Source organism: Pongo abelii, chromosome 7 (assembly GCF_028885655.2).
Source record: "Pongo abelii isolate AG06213 chromosome 7, NHGRI_mPonAbe1-v2.0_pri, whole genome shotgun sequence".
Classification (NCBI taxonomy): Eukaryota; Metazoa; Chordata; class Mammalia; order Primates; family Hominidae; genus Pongo; species Pongo abelii.
The window spans coordinates 120,693,852-120,716,279 of record NC_071992.2 but is presented as its reverse complement, the minus strand read 5'-3'; the positions used below and the strand labels follow the sequence as shown (position 1 = coordinate 120,716,279).

At 40.0% G+C, this 22,428-nt stretch overlaps 1 long non-coding RNA gene across 5 annotated transcripts in view; it reads right to left on the bottom strand.

Annotated features, from left to right (window-relative positions):
* LOC112134636 (uncharacterized) overlaps positions 1–22,428 on the bottom strand; it is a 299,572-nt gene that overhangs the window by 177,890 nt on the left and 99,254 nt on the right. For 3 of the 5 annotated variants that reach the window (XR_010141280.1, XR_008509230.2, XR_008509228.2), the window contains one exon: positions 17,119–19,841. The exons of the other annotated variants lie outside the window; for them this stretch is intronic. This is a non-coding gene — a long non-coding RNA (uncharacterized LOC112134636). Of the gene's footprint in view, positions 1–17,118; positions 19,842–22,428 lie in introns of those variants that run through there. 5 annotated transcript variants of the gene reach the window in all.

Here is a 22,428-nt window from a genome sequence, read left to right as displayed (position 1 = left end):
GTATCATCTTTGTCACAATCATCATCACTTAGGATTTTATATTTTTGAAAGATCTTTTAGATTTCAACATGTATTACATATTATTGTTTTACATATATTAAAAGGAAAGTAAAAGCAAAATAGGCCAATATTTCTAGTATTTTTAATCATTCAGTCTGACTCTTCAATTTTTCAACTATTCAATTCAAAGTCATTGCTGACTGTTTCTCCACAAAGCATGGTCCTCTGTGCCATCAAGAATGTTGGACATGCAGCAAAAGAATGCCCCACTGTTATCCCAGGATTTTCTTTAAAGACTTGACACTCGTTCTGCACATTTTCATGTCAATGTGCAGAAAATGAAAAGTTTACCCTAGCTTACAGTGATTTTAAGATACAGTCTGACCTCAAACTTGTTAAAATGTGAAAGTTTACATGGCTCAAAATCAAGGAAATAATATGGTTCTTGTCTTAGGTTACTAGAAGCCTGAGAGAGATTCAAGTGAATATAGTTTATTTTAAAATCGATTTTTAGGGGAAGAAACATAACTTCTAAGAGAGGGAGAGAAGATCAGAGAAGAATTAGCAGTTAAGCAAGAATGTGATCTTGGGAAAATTCTAGCACCAGTCTGCTCCATGCAGAGGGCAGGGTGGGTTGCTATCTCTTCATCTAGATTCCCTATTCTTGACAAGAGCAAGTCTTCAAAAAAAAAAAAAAGCAATTAGCTATGATCTTTAAGCATCAACACTGAAAACAGCTGAGGATGGGTACACTGGTAAAAGGAATATGAGCTGGACAATAGTATTTACTATAGTCATAATACCTAAAATGTATTGAGTACTTACTATATACCAGCCACGCTTTTTTGGCAAATGAGAACATTGAAGTTTAGAGAGGCTAATTAACTTACCTAGGGTCAATGGCAGAGTTTGTACACAGGCAGTCTGACTTCAGGACTCTTGCTATAAATTAATATATTACTTCCAAATAAATTCAAACAGGGAATTAAATGCATTATTTAAGTGGAAGGGAGAAACCCCTTGTGTACTTGAAGCTGGCCAAATAAGCAACAGAGGGAGATTATATTCATTTTTATAATGTTTATTTTTCCAAACTCACAATTTTGTTTTACCTTCAATTGTTTTGTTTTTAGATTTCTAGGCAGATTCTCATCTCACATTTGGAGCCAAGATAAAATTGTTAGTACTACACAATACACCTTTAATGGTGGGCATTTATCATCATCTTTGGCTTAGCCCTCTTGGACAGTTATGAGTCCCTCATCATTAATGTCTATTATGTAGAAGTAGCAGTTAAGTCTTTGTCTTGGGATCACAGAGCATCTTTGTAATGCACACGACCGATTTTCTTATAGTAGCAATGATTACTTTGGTTCATATAGTATTGGTTTTTATTAATTCCTTCCTGTGACATTCAAAATTGTTTTCTTCCTACATTTCTTCAATAGCTTTAAATAGCATTTCATAGGCACAGACAGCAGAAGGCTAAGAATCATCTTTATGTCTGTTTGATTGACTTGCCCTCAAAAGCAGCACAGAAATTGGGTCTCTGTAAAATTAGTCGGTCTCATATTGAAATTCTCATCTGATTTTTTTGGCCTTAAATCACTGATTCATCTTCATTATTTCCCATACCTCTCCACCCTCCATACCCACATCCCAAAAGAGGTGCTATTAAAAAGAAAAAAAGTAATTTGAAGTGGCAAGCCCCATATAAACCAAGCCAACATAGAAGCCTGCATTCCAAAATACAAATCAGTGATTAAGGAGGTTTGCATTGGAATTCCCAAAATCAATTTCTATATATCCCAGGCTTCTTTTACAATAATGACGCAAGCCCAGGGTCATCAGCATTACCTAGGGACTGTGGTGAATCCCAAGTAGTTCTTCTGGTTGCACCTGGCAGAGATCTAGGCCCTCATCACTAACTTCATGCTTCATAACTGAGCCAAATGATAGGCAATCCAAACCCCCAATGGTTCCTTGATGGCACATACAGAAGAAAAATGGTGCTAAAAATGGTAGGAATGAACATCAGCAGTTGGCTGGGAGTAGAGTTTCACAGAAGCCAAAACACTCTAAGGGTAAATCTGATCTCCATTGTGAAAATTGTGTTTAATCTTCAATTTGCAAGTAAGACACCTAGAGAAATGTTAAGAGCTCACATTTCTTCTTTAACCCTTGCTGTTCAGCACCTTTCACCAGGGTGAGGGCAGAAGGGATTGTTACTCTCCAGGACAGCCCAAGGTAAAATTCAGAGGGAATAAAGTTGATTTTTATTGTCTTTCTACTTATGCATTTTATTATTTATCTTGAGACAGGGTCTCACTCTGTTGCCCAGGCTGGAGTACAATGGTGCAATCTTGGCCCACTACAACCTCCACCTCTGGACTCGAGGAGTCCTACCACCTCAGCTTCTCGACTAGCTGGGACTACAGGTGCACACCACCATGCCCGGCTAAGTTTTGTATTTTTTTGTAGAGACAAGGTTTTGCCATGTTGCCCAAGCTGGTCTTGAACTCCTGGGCTCAAGCAAGCCCCCTGCCGTGGCCTCCCAAAGTGCTTGGATCACAGGCATGAGCCAGCATGCCCGGCCTTCAATGTCTTTTTAAGCCATTCTTTTAGCCAGTGTCCCTACTTCTCCAGGGACACCTGATGCTATAGACTTCATTTTCTCCTTTCTTTAGTGTAACAATTTAAAGTGATTTGAGTATAAATTAATGCCTTAATACAAAGAAATGGGATTTCCAATTACAGACTTTTAGGCAATAATGAGTAGTTTTAGAGAGTAGAGACCTTCTGGCTGATCATACTATGTAAGTAACATCAACGACAAGAAAAATTCTGATCTGGAAAATACTGGAGATGAAGACATTTAAGAAGTCTGTAATTCTTATCTTCTATTCAAAGTTCTGTGTTTTTCCAGCTGCCACTGTTATGTTTCTTAATCTTGGTGGGAAGAGGATAGCTGAGGGCTGGATTTCCCCATTGATAGATACATAATAAGAGAATTTGCTTCCCTCGTGTGAGGAAATGGAACAATGTCGAATTTGTTTCATGGAGATTTAAATGAATCTTAATGCCTTTGTTCTGTAAACTAATAAACAAATCCCCCTAATTCTGGAATAAATGATTCCAATATTTGTAGAGCACTAAGCAAAGTGCTTTCCAAATTTTCTCATTTACCTTCCCACAACTCTGTGAAATAGGATAGCCTGTGTGTTGTTATTCCCACTTTAGAGAGTAATTGACAGACCCATGTCTACATAAGAGCTGATGGATGGGTCAGAATGTTGCCCAGTATTCTGGCTTCAAATCCTATAGTCCTTCCACTATATATCTCTGATTTGTGGAGAAGCATAAAGACTCAGTATTTGTGCTTTATTATGATACTGCAATCTGTGACAACAGTTACCTCATTCTGTTTTTATGAGGTTGGCATTAAAGATTGGCTTTGTCAACAAGTCTATCCAAACTAATTTCATGTGTCTTAACCTTTGTTCTAGGTTTTTTTTTTTTTGGCCAAAGTTGGCTCATTTGATCCCTCTTCTTCCTTAAGATAAAACACACAGATGAATCACTTCCTTCACCTGGGAAAGGGGTGGAGTGAGACACTGAAAAGACAAAATAGAGTAAAAGGAAAATAAGACAAAATCTTTGTTACCTACATTCGAAAGATTTTTTAAATAATGCTACTTTGCATAGCTTCTTTAAAATCTTAGTAAATAATAGTGAAAGATTATCTCAAAGAGCCTTCTTGAAAAATTCAAGAGCTGACATGTGAGTAGGAATCAAACCCAAGAAAAAATATGGTTGTTATGGGAAGTAAGTTTGATCAACCATCCTTTCTTTCCTGGAAATTCTGACTTAGCTAATGACTAGCACAGAAAGCAAATGTATTTTTTCTTTCTCTTTTTTTTTTTTTTTTGAGATGGAGTCTTGCTCTGTCGCCCAGGCTGGAGCGCAGTGGCACTATCTTGGCTCACTGCAAGCTCTGCCTCCCGGGCTCATGCCATTCTCCTGCCTCAGCCTCCCTAGTAGCGGGAGGCACCCGCCACCATGCCCGGCTAATTTTTTTGTATTTTTAGTACAGAGGGGGTTTCACCATGTTAGCCAGGATGGTCTCTATCTCATGACTTCGTGATCTGCCCGCCTCAGCCTCCCAAAGTGCTGGGATTACAGGCGTGAGCCACCGCGCCCGGCCCAGCAAGTGTATTCTAAGCTTCATCGGTAGAATGGCAGATTAGTATAAATCAGTGAACAACAAGATCAACCCCCTTCCTCAGAGACAGAAAATAAACTATAAAATAATGAAAAATTCAATTTTATAGTGCTAACAGCTGTAGGGAAAAAGCAGAGGAGCATATGAGGACTTAGGAAGACTAGCATTTATGGCCGAAATTTTAAATATGCTGATGGTGTTGATCTCAGTAAGAAAGTGATGCTTAAGCAAAGACTTGAAGATGAGATTATCCCAGGCAAGCCTGTGCAAAAGCCCCATGGCAGAAGTGTGTTTGCATGTTTGAAGAATAGCAAGGAGGCCAGCATGGCTGTAGCAGAGAGAGCAAAGGGAGGCATAGCAGGAGATAAGGTTGAAGAGAGAAATGAGAGCTGCTTTTGTCAGGCCTCAGAAACCATTGCAAGAATTTGGGCTTTCACTTAGAGCTTCTGAGGAGAGAAAAGTCACGACCAACTTCGATCACTCTGGCAGCTATGTTGAGTATACCAGGGAAAAGGAAGAGAAAGGAAGAAATTAGGAGCCCAGTTTGGAGACTACTTTAGCTAATGAATTCTTAACCTTTTCTTTCATAGTCTTAATATTGCTGATAATACCATTTTTATTACTCCCTTTGCAAATGCCTCATAGATGGATCTAACATCTGCCTTAGGATGTGGATATACTTGGAATCTGTTGTTCTCAGCTTTCAGGCTTCAGACAAAACCTCAAGACTGCAAGAGTCCCACTTTAACACCCTATCACACTCACCTAGAAAGGGCTTCTTCTCCTGTCCTGGTTATCTTAAGGGACATCACTTTTATGTGTGCCAGCCACAGGAGTAAGTGGGACACTTCAGTATCAGTCACCAAGCTGATAGCATCTCATTTGTTGCCTACCAGGTACCAAGATCTACGCTAAGAATACAACAACAAAATCAATCTTAAAAAGCTCACAGGCTAAGGAAAGAAAACAGATCTGTTAATAACTATAATGGGGGAAAAGTGGTGGCTATGACAAGAGTCACATGAACCAAGTACTACGGGAACAAAGAAGGGGTACTTAATTCTGCCTTGTGACAGAAGACCGACCCTTCAGAGGAAGCAGCATTTGAGTCTGCCTTGAAAGTTGAGTAGGGCTGAGGGAAGTGAAGATGGAAAAAATATATTCTGAGAAAAGGAAAAAGTCTGCCCTCAAGCATAAATACTAGCAATTATGCAGCAGGTTCAAAGACCAGAGAGGGGCCTAGTATGGCTGGCTTCTCATAAAAAATGGAATAGTTTGTGATGAGGGGCAGGAAAACATATGATGGGGGATGAGACTGGAAAGTGTGCTGGGTCCAGGTCACTGGGGACTTCAACATCGTGCCAGAGAAAAGTCAGCAGCAATATTTAGGCCAGGGAGTGATAAAAATCTTATCTCAGATGTTAGAAAATTATTTGAAATGTGGAAAATAAATAGGAAAAAAAATAACCAGTGAATGGCATCTTTCAAGATAAGAGATAACAGGAGCCTGACTAGGGCAGTGACACAAGAAATAGAGAGGAAGGGAAAAAGCCAAGGGACATTTTGCAGGTAGAATACAAAAGGACTGGAGGAGTATGATTATGTAAATTATAGAGAAAAGAAAATATACTACACACAGAAATTATAGGACAGTAATACCATTAATCAGCTAATACCCACAGAGGGAGTAGTGGACGAGGGAGAGAGGGCAAGATCCATGATCATGGTTTTCTGCATATGAAGATTATTTTCATCACTTAAATGATTACCATGCCAATGCTTCCGTACCACAAACACATGATGCTGCCAGAGCTTGCACGTAAAGAATCAGATAAGCAAGCAGAAAAGGTAAAATTGGGAAGGTACTGTTAAAAGAAAAACTTTAGACAAATTCAATTCAACAGGGTTTGAACAAAGAACGATTCATGAATTGCACAACATTCAGAGCCAGCAGAGGGTCAGAGATTCCACCCAGCAGCACAAGCAGACAGCTTTTTATAGGCCGAATATGGAAGCAAAGTAGAGAAATCACCTGATTGGCTATATGCAGGCGTTTGCCTTATTTGGGCATAGTATGATGAGGCATTTGCCTTGTTGGGGCATGGTCTGATCAGTTGGCTGCTTGTGATTGGCTAAAACTCAGTTATTTATTACAAAATATACTCCTAGATTAGATTTCAGTTTGTTTAGGTAGGAACTCAAAGGACAAGACAGCCTCAGGCCTATGGTCTCCTGCTTATTTAACAGTGCAGACCAGTAAGAGGCCACATCCACAGAAATTGGTTACTCAACTGCCACTAGAAATGTCCCAGGCAAGCGAGGGAAGAGTGCAGAGTTGATAAGGCCAGACTGAATATGTAGAATTGTTGATCTGGGATCCTGGAACAATGGCCCTGTGTTCTCTGCCCTGTTGTATGCTCCCCACTGAGGATGGAGAGCCCTGGTGAGTGGGCGTTCATAGCAACTGAAAGTAAGGAAACTGAGGATGGTGCCTGCCCTCGCCCAGGGCCAAGCCAGCTCCTGCCAAAGCCACTTTCTGCCAGACTTGCTGTTTACACAGGTCATATTTTGTCATGAAGTGAAAGCATTATTTTTTCTTTGAAATATTTTAAAACATACCAGCACATGCAGAAAATACAAAACTGTTAAGTACAGAACAGTTTCCCCTGATAATGGGTACTAGAAAATACACACAATAAGGTATTCAGGCAGTGGAATTCCCTTACCACCCTCTTTTCCCAGTCTCATCTTTGAAGGGAGATGTGAAGGAGGCAGAGAGAGGAAGAAGCACTTTGGAGAGAAAGATGTGGGTGCACTAAAAGGGAGATAGGAAGGGAAATCAGAGAAGGGAGGCAGAGAGAGGGAGGGGAAAGAGGGGGCAGTGCTAAGTACAACCACCTGAGCCAATTAAAACGCCACAGAGCAAACTGCACCAACAAGGGAGGAAGGAATACATTCTCCTAAGATGGGAGCAAGAATTGTAGACCACCCTCAGAAGGTACAATTATGTGTTCCTGTTTCATAAATGTGTGCCTGGAGTGAGCGACAGAGGTGGGGCCTGCACCTCCATTTGAATGGTGCCAAACTAGACAAAACAGGTGCTCATTTGTTCTCTGATTTTAACCATTTCAAGCCAGCATTTCCATTACACACCTGCCTCTCTTTTCTTAATTAGTTTAAAAGCATCAGCTGGCTCATCTACCGCCTCCTGTTTCGCCAAGCTCTGCTCTCAGGCTTCTGGCTGACTCTCAAGTCCCAGATCTGCGGACAGTCCATTCCATTTTTTGATTATTTGTGCTGTGGGAAGAGCGGTCAGACTCATAAGGATCCCCTCATCACAAAATCCTTGTTTGTTCTCTGTCCTTCCGTGACCACAAATAGCTCAGGTCTCCAGTTCTGTGTTTTGGAATGGAATGACTCTGAAATACAGCAAAGCCTGTATGACCATCTCACTGAGGTTCCAGAAGGTAGAGATGTTGGGGTTCTTACAGGTCTAGAGGCAACTCCAAGGAAGCAGTGCATTACACTGGGAAGTGGGTTGTTTCCTAGTGGCCAGAATGCCTGGGGAGGTCCTTGTTATACCAAATATGAGCAGGTCACTCCCTTCAGCTCTCTTGGCCTGATTGCCTCCACTGTAATATAATGATGTTAAGGCTTTGTAAACTAAAAATGCTATCCCAGGGGTTTCTAATTTGTGTTTCAGAAAAGCCTGGATTTCCTCAGGAGAGCCTTAGCAGGCTGGGGAGGAAGCCTGCTGAGGCTCTCAGACAAGCTGCCTGACCGCCTACCCCCAGTTCAACCAGGGAAGTTGGCTATTAGAGCTTGATGTACAATTTAATTCAAAGAAAAAAAGAGTTCAGTAACCTTAAAAAATGGAAAAGCATAGTACTTTACAAATTATTTTTCTTCCACTTTTCCCCGTAGTACATTCCCAGTTAAGCTAAACCCCTCTTTCACTCCTATTTTTCAAAAAAGAGGGACAATAACTGTATTAGTCCATTTTCACACTGCTATAAAGAACTTCCCTGAGACTGGTTAATTTATAAAGGAAAGACGTTTAATTGCCTCACAATTCCACATGGCTGGGGAGGCCTCAGGAAACTTACAATTATGGTGGAAGAGAGAACAGGTACCTTCTTCACAAGGAACCAGGAGAGAGTGAAGGGGGAGAAGAGTCCCTTATAAAACCATCAGATCTCGTGAGAACTCACTCACTATCAAGAGAACAGCATGAGGGAAACCACCCCCATGATCCAATCCAATCACTCCCTCCCTCAACAGGTGAGGATTACAAATCAAGATGAGATTTGGGTGGGAACACAGAGCTAAACCATATCAATAACCCTTCCTTAAATCCAGCCTCAATCCCCCACCTGCCATTCATTTCCCTTCTTTTTGTGTGACCTGAAGGGAGGATAGAGGACAATGTTCCCCATCCAATACAAAAGGCCCTTCAGGAGCTGTGGAATGTTCCTTCCATTGCCCTTTTAGCTGTATCTCCTTGAGGCAGCATCATCCAGGTCCTGGCCTTTCATGTCTCCTGAGACATGCTATTTTCTTTTTCTTTTTTTTTTTTTTTTTTAGACAGAGTCTCACTCTGTCACCCAGGCTGGAGTGTAATGGTGCGATCTCAGCTCACTGCAACCTCTGCCTCCTGCATTCAAGCGATTCTCATTCCTCAGCCTTCCAAGTAGCTGGGATTACAGACATGCACCACCGTGCCCAGCTAATTTTTTTATTTTTTTTAGTAGAGATGGGGTTTCACCATGTTGGCCAGGCTGGTCTCAAACTCCTGACTTCAAGTGATCCGCCCGCTTCAGACTCCCAAGTGCTGCGATTACAGGCGTGAGCCACCGCACCCAGCCAGACATGCTATTTTCAAACCCTTAGACCGTGCCTCCCTGCCTGCCAGCTCCCTCCCCATGTGAAGAGCTACACAGGATTTGAAATGGTCACAAGACAAACGTCGAAAGGGTTTGTAAACCAAACAGGAAGGACTGGGAAGAACGCCGTAAGGAAATGAGCGTAGAAGAGGGGAAAACGTGAGAGAACTGGAGAACAGAGAGGCAGTGCAGGAAGGTGCTCTTCCTTCAGCAGGGACTTGAATACTGGTGTTCCTCTCCTCATGGCAACCCTCCGCTGACCTGTCAGGGACACTACCCTGGCACTGTGCTAGCCAGAAGTGGCAAATAGCCTCTCCTCTGCCCGGCTCCTGCCCATCCTCCCTTCCCTAGGCAAGGCCCTGCATACATTTGTAGTTTGATTGTTGACATCCCTCACCTTCCCTTTCTCCTCGCTCCCCTGTCTCTCCAGGTTCATTCACTTGAAAGTGTTAAGTGGCTTAATGAGGTGCCTCTCTTGAGAAGATTTGTACTTCTAAAGAGGCAGCTCAGCCAAGCCAATGTTTAACACAAGGGATGTGACATAAGCCATTAGACACCAGCATCAGGGCCAGCATGGGAGATGACTGGCTGTTGAAAAATCACAGCACAGTGAATTCTGCCTTCTCCACCCAGATCTCTGATGAAACCTGCACCTGACACCAATTCCTTTGCTGACAAAGGTTTTTATATCTTCAGCTATACCCCCGACCTCTCTCCTAAGAAATGCCCTAGCCTTTCTTGTGGGGGATTGACCTCAAAGCCCTCTTCTACAGCCTCTAGTCTGTTCCCTTTTTTCTGTTTCTTTGAATTGCACCAGGCTATAGCTAGAGTGCTGTAGCTTCTGAAAGCATGTAATGAAGTGGCTACCGCAAAAAGGCTGGCTTGATTGCTGCTTTGATGAGAGTGTCATTCTTATAAAACACAGAACTGCAACAAGCATTTGAAGGCATTACATGACCTTCCATTCAGCCCATAGGACAACAATATAATTAACTTGCTTAGTCACCAGCTTCCCCTGAAAAAGATTTAGAACTCTGGTCTATGGGCATATTTATGGTCTGTATTCCTTGGAATAGAGAGTTGTTATTTTCCATGAGAATTACCAACATCTTTATGTTTATTTTCAGCTGTCTATTCTCTGAATTTGTAATTCTTTAAGTATTAGTAATGGTTTATCTGGGACTTAAGAACAAGACAGAGGCTACTACTCCGAAGTACATTAAATAATGTAATGTGTAAGCTCCAGCCGAGTAAAGAAATTGTAAAGCTCAAGAATTCAATTTATTTTCCAACTCCCTCTGGGCTATGTAACCTTACAGAGCCTTTGAGGCACATTTCAGAACTCCTGCAGGGCTAAACTGGTAATTTTTTTAAACACTGTTTGAATTAAGTGGAGATGGGGTCCCTAGGATTCCACAGGAGACAGTGCAAGGTTATGCAGTAGCTTCCCCCCAGGAAATGTCTTCTTGATCCATGAAACAATCCACCTCTAAATTAATGGTCTCAATCTACCAGAGCATCCCAAAGAAGTCACTTTCCCCTGACCCAGCTTTTTAATAGAGCCCCATTGACCCATTATCCATTACCATTGGAACTTGAAATTTTTAACTCATACAATATTTTCTGCACAGACTTGCTCCAAGATGTCTCAGATGACCCAGATGCTGCTGTCACAGTCCGTCCGCTTTTGGTTGGTTATCTGGGAAACTCCCAACACAGCAAATTGAGGACAAATACAAAATTCTTTCAGATAGTTGTCTGGAAGGCAAGAGGACTGTCCCACCCCATAGGGTTGGCACTGTAATTTGGCATCTGCACTTCAAGCTTAGCTAAGTCATGGTGCCTTTGAAAGGCGCCTAATGAAGTGGCCAGAAGTGGAACAAAAACAGTTCAGCACTCCTGTGCCTTGGATGTAGTTGTGAATACTGCTCTACAGGAGAACTGTTAAAAATATTTTCAAAGTGATAGTAACTCCTTACTTCTAAGCACAAACCCGCAGCCTACAATAAATAACCTATGTGACTGTAATAACTCTGGTACTGCTGTTTATGGCATACAAAATACATTTACATACATTACCTGATCTGATCCTCATAATGAATATGTGAGGAGCAGATGTTTGACCCCTATTTTACAAAGAGGTTGCCCAAGGTCATACAGCTATGAAAAATAAAGCTTGAGTTGAAATGGATCCTCATTCTGATTCTTAGTTTTCTGCTACTGTTATTATTCTGCATTGCTTCCCAGCCTGACCTTGCAATAATCTCTTTAACAAATTTAGAGTCACGGAAGAGAACTACCTGACACACCACTCTGGGTACAGTTAGCCAAAGGGGAGAAGAGAGTTGGCTGGATGTGGAAACTCTTAAGGGCTACAGTGAGTTATATTCACAATCCTCTGAAGACAACCTGCCCAAATGAGTGAGTGATTCAATATCTGTTTGGTGCTAGGGATTCAATACAAGTCCCAGCTGGTGGAGAATTGCAAACTTGAAGACCAAGCAAAATAAGACCACTGGCTTAGGCATTCATTTTAAGCAATCATTTTAGGATTCTGTAGGATTTCATGGCTAAGGATACTTTCAATGTGTGGATCTTGGGAGTTAGGATTGGACAAATCACAGTGGACTAGCCAGATTCAAAAAAATAAGAATCCTGTTATTTGCTTCTAATCTTATCTTTATGGTGTGCAATTTGTGATGTGCAAGATAAAGCCAAACCTAGAAATTTCCACTAAATGCTAACTTAGACATTTTTACTATTTGAGATTTTTACATTATTTCAGCCATCTGTAGTTCTATCAGAGAATGTAAAAACAGTTACTTTGAAAAATTAAAACACTACAAAGTATAATATACATACAGAAATGTGCACAAATAATTACATGGCTCAATTAATTTTCACAATCACAGACTTTATATAAACAGGACCTAGGTCAAAGGAACTGGTTATAGAGTTATATCAGTACTGCAGAGCTCGCCTCATCTTTCTTTTAAATTGGTACTCTTTCCCCAAGAATCACCCCTCTCCTAACTTCTTGATTTGATCCTTCTCTCTAGAATAAACAAAGTAATCCCCTATTAAAATATTACCTTTGAAGTACCTTTCATGTGTGTGAAAGATGAGGAAGACCTCAAATAATTACCAATTTACAATAGACAGCTACAATAACGATGCTGTAAGTATAGTTGAAGCACCTAAGACCTATTTTTAAGGCCTTTTATTCTTAATAAAGACCAGGGGAGTTTCAGACATGCTGTATTGGAAGACAGTCAGGCCTGACATCTGAATCTTCAACTTTTTCTCAGAAAGAATCCTTTCATGAGATGATAAGCAAAAGCAAATATTTTCAGACTATTTCAAGAAATACTTTTAAAATCTCCCCTATATGGGCTTGGGTCAAGCTCTCCATTTCTATTCGTCTTCATTCTCTCTGTTAAAATCTTGATCTATTGTTCAGCACTAGGATTATTCTCCTGTCAAACCCAGAGCTCCACACACGTGTTGTTAGAAGAATAGTTAGTATTCAAGGCACCAGGAGAAGCCTTTTCTAAATTAAATGAAATTTCAGTGTGGTTATATAATACCAAATCAGATTGTCTGATTTTAGCAGAGATTTGGTTAAACTCAATTTTATATGTAATTTTCTATTTGTAGAAACTAATAGAAGGAAATTGTAATAGACATGAAAGAACAGGAATCTTATAGAGTTTGTCATATTCTGTTATGTATTAAAATGATAACACTGATTTCATGGCCCACTATTTCATTAAATTTCCTGCTGTCATTAATGCTTTTATAATTAAAATAACCTTAAATTTAATTCAGAACTTGCTACATATTTACAATTTTCCCTTCATACTTGGCAATCAGATTTTAGAAGGGTTTCCCCTTAAAGGGATGTGATTAACCTTTGCACCAGAGCCTGTATTTGATTTTGGCAGCCCCCTGAAAAAAAAGGAGAAAAGAAGAGCTTATTCAATGGGAATTTTGTGTAAAGTATTTCCTAGTGGGTAGGATTACATATCAAATAAGGTTTAGTGTGCTTTAAGGAATTTCCTTTTGAATGATTAATCTTATTGGGGGCTCTCATTTCATCAAGTGCAGCACTGAATCTCAACTATTTGAAGTTGATGCTTTATTATACATGTATGTGTGTGTAAACATACCATATATACATATATTTCCTTCTCTATGACGTATGATATTTTCTGTGTTATAAATATGTTTATAAAACTATAAATACGTATATGTGTATAAATATATACATGTACACATTTGTGTGTGTATGTTCCCTTTCTAGATATCTGTGATATTTCCTTTGTTATAAATTACATTTTCTATGTGGGTAAACATAGATGTAATGGATCAAAGATAATAGATTCAGATTCAGTTGTCTAAGTTCTTATGCCATTTACAAATGGCTTTGCAATTCATTTTAATATCTGTTAAAACTAATAATAGCCAACATTATTGAGTGCTAAGTGACAAGCATGTTGCTAAGTACTTTAATCCATACATTTCAAAGTAGTTGCTATTATAGGCCCCATTACACACATGACGAAGCTGAGGCTTAGTAGTCAAGTACCTTGGCCGAGTCCTACAATTACACATGACAGAGCCAAGACTCAAACTCAGATCCATCTGATGGCAAAGCCACATTATTATTCACTCTGCCATACTGCCACCTTCACACCCTTAATCTCTGTGCTACTTCCCTCTCTTCTCTTTTCTAGAATATCATTGATAAACCCCCTGAAGTGTTCTTTCCTATTAAATTTAGAATTAAGAAATAATGTTCTCAAGCATCTTATTTGGATTTTGATTGGAGTTGCATTTAACCTATAAAAATATTTGGGAAGAATTGATTTTTTAATAAATATTTAATCTTCTCCTGTGAGGATATGACATTGTTTGCTCTAGTCTCCTTTAATCTCAATAAAATACTGCATTTTTCTTCATATAGGTCAAAAGTACTTTTTCAATAGATTATTCCTAAGTAATCTATATTTTTACTGCTGCCGATGAAAGATCTTTCTTGTTATGGTATTAAATATCTATTGTACTTATTGTCAAGAATCATACAGGGTCTCAGATTTTACACTAATTATAAACTAATAAGCCAGCTTGTTACTGTTTTCTCATGAATTCTGGCAGAAAACACGAGGCTCCTCAGAGAAAGATCTCATGAGGCTCCTCCAAAAAAAAGATCTTTATTATTCACAGCAAAGCGGTAACAATATACATGAGGATGTCCCATCTTCCTACAGGGACAAAGCAAAGTGGCCGTTATGGGTGCTTATACATGCAGCAGGCTGCATTTATGGAAGAACCCTGAGCTTGGGGTATTCTCTGCTTGAATAGGGAGCAAAAGCAAGCCTACCCTTCGCTTCACTGGAAATATTACCTAATTCCTCAAAGTAGCTTGCTACAAATCCACCCTGAGAGATGACCAGAGCAAAGAATGATCAGGTCGGGATCTTGTCTTCTTGTTATATACAGCAAGAATATACACGGCCACTTAGGGCTGATGGCAGATCACCTCTCACAAAAGGTACACATGAATACTGCTGGGTTTTATGTACTTGTATGGAGAAAATTTATTGAACTCATTATTTTGAATAAGGTACAACCATTATTTCCTTTGAATATATATTTTTAAACTTATAAGTCTGTGTGCTCAAATAACATGACCAAATTTACCAAGATAGTAAATCCCATATCTGGAACTTAAACCCTGATATTTTAATTTCAAATGCTTTACCCTTTCTTTGTCACCATGCTAACCAAGACAAATTATATGTCTATTTTATTTGAAAATACAGTTTTATAATAGCATGTACATTACCATATTGTATTGTCATCATTTGTTTACACGTGTTTCTCTGAACTTAGACTGCAAGCTCTTTGACCAAAGGCTGATTCTTCATCTTTGCAGCCCTGGTGTCTCATAAAATGCCTACAGTAGGCTAGCATAAATATGGATGGATGGATGGATGGATGGATGGATGGATGGACAGACGGACGGACGGATGGATGGCTGGATTAATCAATGGATATGCAAATGTATTCTTGCTGTATGTTTTCTGTATATATAAGAATATTTCTTTCTTTTCCAAACACATTCCAGAGAAATTATCTGTCTAAATGTTATGAGTTTGGTTCTGGATAAACAGAAACAACCAGCATGAGTTTCTAAAGTAGGCTGGCAGAGGTAAATTGGTTTGTCTAATTTGAAAGACCACAATGTTGGACAGGGCTGATAAATATGAATCCTCACATTTACTTTTTTTTGTTTTTAAAATAAAATTTACTACTCAAGGTTGAATACAATATTTACTTTCATTTAATAAAAAAGCAAATATGAAGCAAAGTCAGCAGATTTTGTAGTACCAATCATTTGTGGTTTTAATTTCCTGAGCATACATGGCATTTATATAAAATGTTGATGAAAAAGTCCTGCCTCTCCAAGAGTTTACCATTTACTTATCTTAGTACTGACATGTGTTGCCAAAGTGAGTTCTTGAAAATGCCCATCTGATCATATCACTCCTGTGTTTAAAATGGAAAAAAGATGCACACACGCACACATCTTTCAGAGGTCTCCCTTTGCCTTCAAGATACAGGCAAATTGCTCAGCAAGATATAAAAAACTCTGTGATCTGCCTACGTTCAAGCTTCACCACTCAGCATGACATTCCCCCAAACCCAAGTTTTGATGACGTCAAAATGATTGGAGTTTCCCAAGCAAGTCCAGGCCTCCAGACCTTTGCATACCCTGCTTCTTCTATCTGGAATGTCTTTCCTTGCACCTTTTCCCTGGCTAATATTTAATTGTCTTTCAAGATTCACTTCAAATTTCACATTTCATAGAAATTTCAAATTTCATGCAAAGCTTTTTCTTGAATATTCTTCTTGGTAAACTAACCATACTCTTCATTATACCTCCATTGAGCCCTAATCTTACTTCATTGAGAGCACCCGTTATACATTGTTGCAATTCCTAATTTGCAAGTCTGTACATTTCTATTATGTCTTATTCTTTTTTTATTTTTATCTCTAGAGTCTAGCACAGGACATGGCATATGTTATGTGCTTGTACTTACCAGTTTTTCTTCCTTTCTCTTCCCTCCCTCACGCTCTCCTTCATAGGTAAAGTCTTATTATCAATAAGGATATTTGTGAGCTCTCAATGTTGAGACCCACCTCCTATGAAACCATGCAAAGAATGGGCTCTTAAAGTTGTACAATGTGCTCTGTTAACACTCCTTAGTAACTAGGAAGTCTGAAGAAAGAGACATTTTATATTTTATGTGAGAACCCAGATCCTGGGGGTGGGGAACAGGTATTCATATATATCAGAGGATACAGAACATCGGTGATTGCACAAAAGCAGGGCCAGCCTTGGGTCTGTGTTGTGATGCATTTTCAGATACTCACTGGATTATTGAGGCTGACAGCTTAGCTGAATGCCTTTCTGGAAATTGTGACCATTCTGAAAGGTCATCCTAGCTCCTGAGCTCTCTGTGGGATTGATTGAGAACTTCTGCATCGCCCAAAAGCACTTCCCTCCCTCGCAGGGCTTGCTCCTACCAGCCATCCCCAGTCGACTTCCTGCATGCAAATATCCATCTAAGAATCTATTTCCTGAAGAGCCCCACTATAAAACAGAGGTCTTCTAATGTGATAGAAATTTACATTTTGTGGGTCTATGGAAGGTACCCCTATTTAAAATATTTCTTCAGTTGCTTTCTGTTTTGAAGGCCTTGAAATATTTTAAGTTCTGTTAACTAAATCCTTCTTGGAGCAATATTTTAACCTAGTATTAGCTGAAACTGCTGAAGGAATAAACAAATGGACCCCATGTTTTCAAATATTTTGTTTTTAATTTATTTTATTATTTTGTTATTTATTTATTTATAACCTCCCATCATAACTTCAGCTTAACACAAGTGAATCAGTGCTAACAAATAAGCTAATGTAATTATTATTTTTAAAAGCCTTAAAGAAATTTTGATTTTTGTTAGCTTATGTACTTTTTCTTTTTTTTTTTTTTTTTATGCAATGTTCGGTTTCTGGTAAGGGCTTTCTTCCTGGCTTGCGGACTACGACTGTGTCCACCCATGGCCCTACCCCTGCGTGTGCATCAGAGACAGAGAGGTCTCTGGCCTCTCCTTCTCTTCTTATGTTATTTCTATTTTATTTTATGTTCAGTTCTGGGATACATGTGCAGAACGTGCAGGTTTGTTACATAGGTATACATGTGCCATGGTGGTTTGCTGCACCTATCAATCCGTCATCTAGGTTTTAAGCCCAGCGTGTATTAGGTATTTGTCCTAATGCTCTCCCTCCCCTTGCCCCCCACCCCTGCCCCCGATATGTCCCAGTGTGTGATGTTCCCCTCCCTGTGCCCCATCATTCTCAGCAAATTAACACAGGAACAGAAAACAAAACACCGCATGTACTCACTCATAAGTGGGAGTTGAACAATGAGCTTATGTACTTCTTTGCAACATAAATATATAATATTTAATCCTGTTTTCCTTTTCAGATACTAAAAATAGCATATGAACTCCTATTATCACCTTCATGTGTCCCAAGTATAGAATTTACTCTAATCTCTTTATTTTAGAAATAAGAAAATCAAAAGAAAAAAGGAACAGAAGCCAAAATGATGATGTTTCATCAACAGGACTATCTATCACACCTTAAGATAAATTGAAATAACCCACTGATATAAAAAAAAAAAGTGTGTGTGAGTGTGTGTGTGTGTGTATGTGTGTGTAGGGGGGTGGGGGGGGTGGAGGTGTGTTTATAAATAAGTTATCTCCTCTTTGACACAAATTGGCTCTTCTAGCCAAACTAGTAAAAATGTCAAGGCCAGAAAATCAGTGTCAACTTGTTGACTGGCATCAATGTTTGAAGTGTGACACGAAAACAAGAAACTCTGTGATGGTTTTATGGCATTTATTAATAAAGATGGCTTTTGATTAAGGCACATTCTCCACTGACACAGCTAACCTAGAGCAAAACCTGGAGGTAAGAAAACTGTCTCTGGAGTCCTTCACTGCCTGTTCAGAGACTCTCCTGCCTTCACTCCTTCCTATCAAGATCTTCCATTCTCCCCAAAGGCCCAGGAGTTCTGCTACCTGCCCTTTCTTTCTTCCTAGGAGGACAAGCCTCCCAGGTCTGCAGGCAAGGAATTCCTAAATTATTCAAATGCCTAAGAGGCATCTTTATAAATGTAAAAGCTGTACCTCCTTAGATATTCTGATTCTTCCCTAAATCTGGGTTGAGGCCCTGGAGTCCGTATGCTTAACAATCACCCCCAGGGGCTTGAGATGATCAGCCGAATTTGGAAACCACCAATCCAAGATTATCATTCTCACCAAGTGTTAAAAACTTTATGGTGAGTGTCCTCAAAGGGATTTGCCTTTTATTTTGTTAGCGAAAGGGAATGCTTAACTCAAGGGAATAGATCAGAGCAAAAAGCGAAGATATTATGTGACAATTGGACAATCCATGTGCCTGTCAAATCAAACTCACAGAAATCATCTACTCCATCCACCCTTTGAAGTCTGGTGAGGTAATTTGTACTCATTTCACAATGTCCAAAATAAGGCAAAAAAGAAGAGCATAGCTACATCTCTCTCTCTCTCTCTCTGTCCCGCTCTCTCTCTGTCCCTCTCTCTTTCTTGCTCTTGCTCTCTCTCCCCTCTCTCTCCCTTCCTTTTTCTATCCCCGTCCTTTCTCTCTTATTTTAGAGATTATATATACTAGTCCTTTCCTTTTTGGAAAAGAAAAATAAATCACAAGATGATGTAATTTATAAAGGAATTTTTCAAACGACAAAATTAAAAAACTAAAAATTAAATGCACAAGGAACTTAAACAGTTCTAAGCACTGACAAAGGAGATAGCAGCCGCTCCCTAATGACTAACACCAGACAAACACTCCCATGCTCAGAAATTGCGTATGCGCTTCCTAACTGCCACACTCTGATGCAGACAAACAGCACAAGGTCTTGGTACCAGTTGTTAAAAATAAACTGTGAGCCCATCAGAGGAAAACATGGTCTTTGCAGGGAGGACGTACACTGAGGACTTCTGCAAAGAAGCTATTCACACTGTCCCCCACAACCGGCAACTGCAAACAATTATGGTTGGTACACTGCCCCCAGCCCTCCAACCACCCTCCAAGATAAACTCAGCCAGAGATTGCTGCTTGCAATCTAGAAAGGAACGAACAAAGAAGGAAAACTGTTGAGTTCCCTGTGTTGTCATTTTTGTCTAGGAATTTTCATGAGAGACAAAGCCAACCAGCCCTGATGGGGGTCAGAAGTCACACACCCATCATTTTCTTTCTTTTGACACATGGGTTCACTGAAATTCCCTACAATTCTCCAAAGATATTTTTATCTGCATCTTGGGCTCATGGGTAGTTTAAGGGAAGATTAATCCAAGGGTTTTCTGTATTATACTTACCTCATTAAAATATTGCATTGGAAGATGTGTTAATACCCTAAAATCCTGCTGATCCTTTTTATTAAGCTCTTTAAAGGAATTCTTTAAACAGTGAACAGAACTGAATAGTACAGTTTTCATTTAAGCGCAGGATTCACTTTACTACCAGGTACTTTCACTCAAGGTTAGCTGATCCCTGAGGTCATTCAGACACAGGCTCTGTAATCCGTACATTATTCTGAACTTTTCCAGAGACAGAGAAAATGGAAGAGTCTGTTAGGAGAGAAAAACAGCTGATTTGCCCCAGCTCTCGCCTCCTAAATGTTCACACAGGATAAAACCAAAGTAGCAAATTCTAATAAGGTGCTTATTATTTGGCAAGCACTGTTCTAATGTAACCAATGATGTTATGAGGTGGATGCTATTGGGAACTCTTACAGATGAGGAAACTGAAGCAAACAGTTTACCCAAGTAACTTGCCCTCGAGCCACAGAAGTTCACCATGTGGTCATTCAGTTTATCACCAATTTCCCCAAATCTCTGCTTCTTTACTTTAAGAACTGGCCCCTGTTCCTGCCTCTTTACTTGAAGACCTGACCCCTGTGTTCCTTTTTTTTTTTTTTTTTCTTACTTTGTAGAAACAGGGTCTCACTATGTTGCCCAGGCTGGTCTCGAACTCCTGGGCTCAAGTGATCCTGCCACCTCATCCTCCCAAAGTGCTGGGATTACAGGCATGAACCACTGCGCCCAGTCCCTGCTTCAGTCTTAAAGCCACGCATCACTTAAAGGGGACTCGGTGCATTACAGCAGAGAAAACTTTCCTTAGCTTCAAAAGAACCCTTTTTTCCTGCCTTGATCACGTTTTAGCTGAGTCATCTTAAGCAAATCTGAGCTTCCACATTCTCACTTCCAAGGGGGTGGTAACGAGGAAATAGCATATGTGAAAAAAGCAAACTGTGAATTGTAAAATGTTGATCAACATTAGTTATAATTATTAGTAAGATGTGAGATGTATTCAATAGCAATGAAAGAAAACATGACCTGTTCTGACACAATCCATATATTCGGTGGAAAACCAGGTTATATTGGCAGTTGAATAAGGTGATAAAACAGACTAGCATATATTAAATGTATCCCTAGGACCCAGGGCTGGTAATATTGAAGGCAGGTCGTGAATAAATCTTTGTGATCACCATAAGTTACAAGTGTATAATATTTTACAGTTTTTAGAGCTCTTTGGTGATAGTGTTTATTTTACTATATAAAGGCATGCCACACAGGTGGGGTATTGTCAAGCAGAGTGTGTGAGCCAGGAAATGATTGCTGTGGGCAGTCACGTCCAGACAAACATTCGCTGCAGTGGACTAATTACAGGTCCTCAGAGGACCCCAAGCCCCTATGGTAATCTGAGTGACTTCCTTCTTGAATAGTCAGGAAGGAAACGAGAGTAATGCAGGAGCCTCAGAAATACCTTCCCCCCTCCTCACTCCTAGCCCTCATTTTCAGATGTTTTGGTGAGAGGTCCTCAAGGAACATTATGTGTACTAATTATTGTCATCTGTGTAACTCGGAAATCACCAGGATGTGATAAAGGCCATGGCAAGTTCACACCTGGTTTTCCAAGACCCTTTACATGTAGAACTTGAGATGCTTGCATGGGAGAAGGAATTTCATGAAGGAAACTGGGAAAAGAGGAGCCATGTCATGATGAGAGGATCATGTATTTTGGAGGGCACATGCTGAAGCCTGCTTCCCAGAGAGGCCTTTCTCTAACCTCTGTGGCTTAGCGAGAATAAGAATCAGCTTTGCAAATGTATCAGTTAGGGTGTTTTCAGCTACAAATAATAGAACACTCAACTAGAAGGTATGATTTCAACAACATAGATATTTATAGTCTCTCATAATAACTAGATGTGTCTGGAGCACAGTAAGTTGTATAGAAGTGTTAGCTGCTATTATCAGTAATTATAATAATAATTATTAGTAACATTATAACAAAAAAGTCAAGGCAGGGCACTCTCAAGGTTGGCACAACAGCTCAGGGATCTGGGTGCTTTTTTCCTTTGTGCTTTGCATTCACAGTGTGACGCTGATGCCTCCTTTTATGAGCCCAAAAGGGTTACAGTGGTTCTGGGGGTCACATACAAATAAAATCTAGAAAAGGAAAGAAAAAGGATGCCTTCTCTTTTCTAGGAAGAGAAGCCTTTCCCCAAAGCCCTTAGCAGACACCCCTTTGGGTTCCATGAGCCAATGCTGAGTTACTTGCCTTTGCACTAGTTGTAAGGGAGGCTAGGAAAAGAGTAACTGGCATTTTCTGTAATAAGAGAAAGCCCTCTCCAATAAGGAAAGAGAAAAGGAAGCTCCTGGGAAGACAACAAATAGTGCCAGCAGTCCACAATATTAAGCTAGTTCTCTCACCACACACTGCTCAGAAAGCATAGGGAGCTATCAGTCCTATAATTCTGGGTCTCCCCCTGGAGGTAGGGTTTTGCAAAGAGAGAAAGCGATGCTATTGGGCAACTTGAGGTTGGCATAAGAAGATTTAAACTTTGGAGTCAGTCCCTACCCTTCTGCTTATGTTAGAAAAAAGCATTAGGGGACTGAAAAAGTGGTCCTCCCACCATCAACAAGAGATCAGAGTAACAGAGAGATCAACCTCCTTGGGCAATAGCAACTTCTGTAATGGAGGGTCCAGAAGCAGAGCAGACCACTTCCAACACAACATGTGCTGGAGCCTGTCACATGGGCAGCCATGTAGCTTGGGCAGAGCAGACAGCTCCAGAGAAGAGGAACTCAAAAGAAAGTCACCACCATAGGAGGATAGGTGCTTGTCAACATCCAACAGCCGTGGAAGCACCTC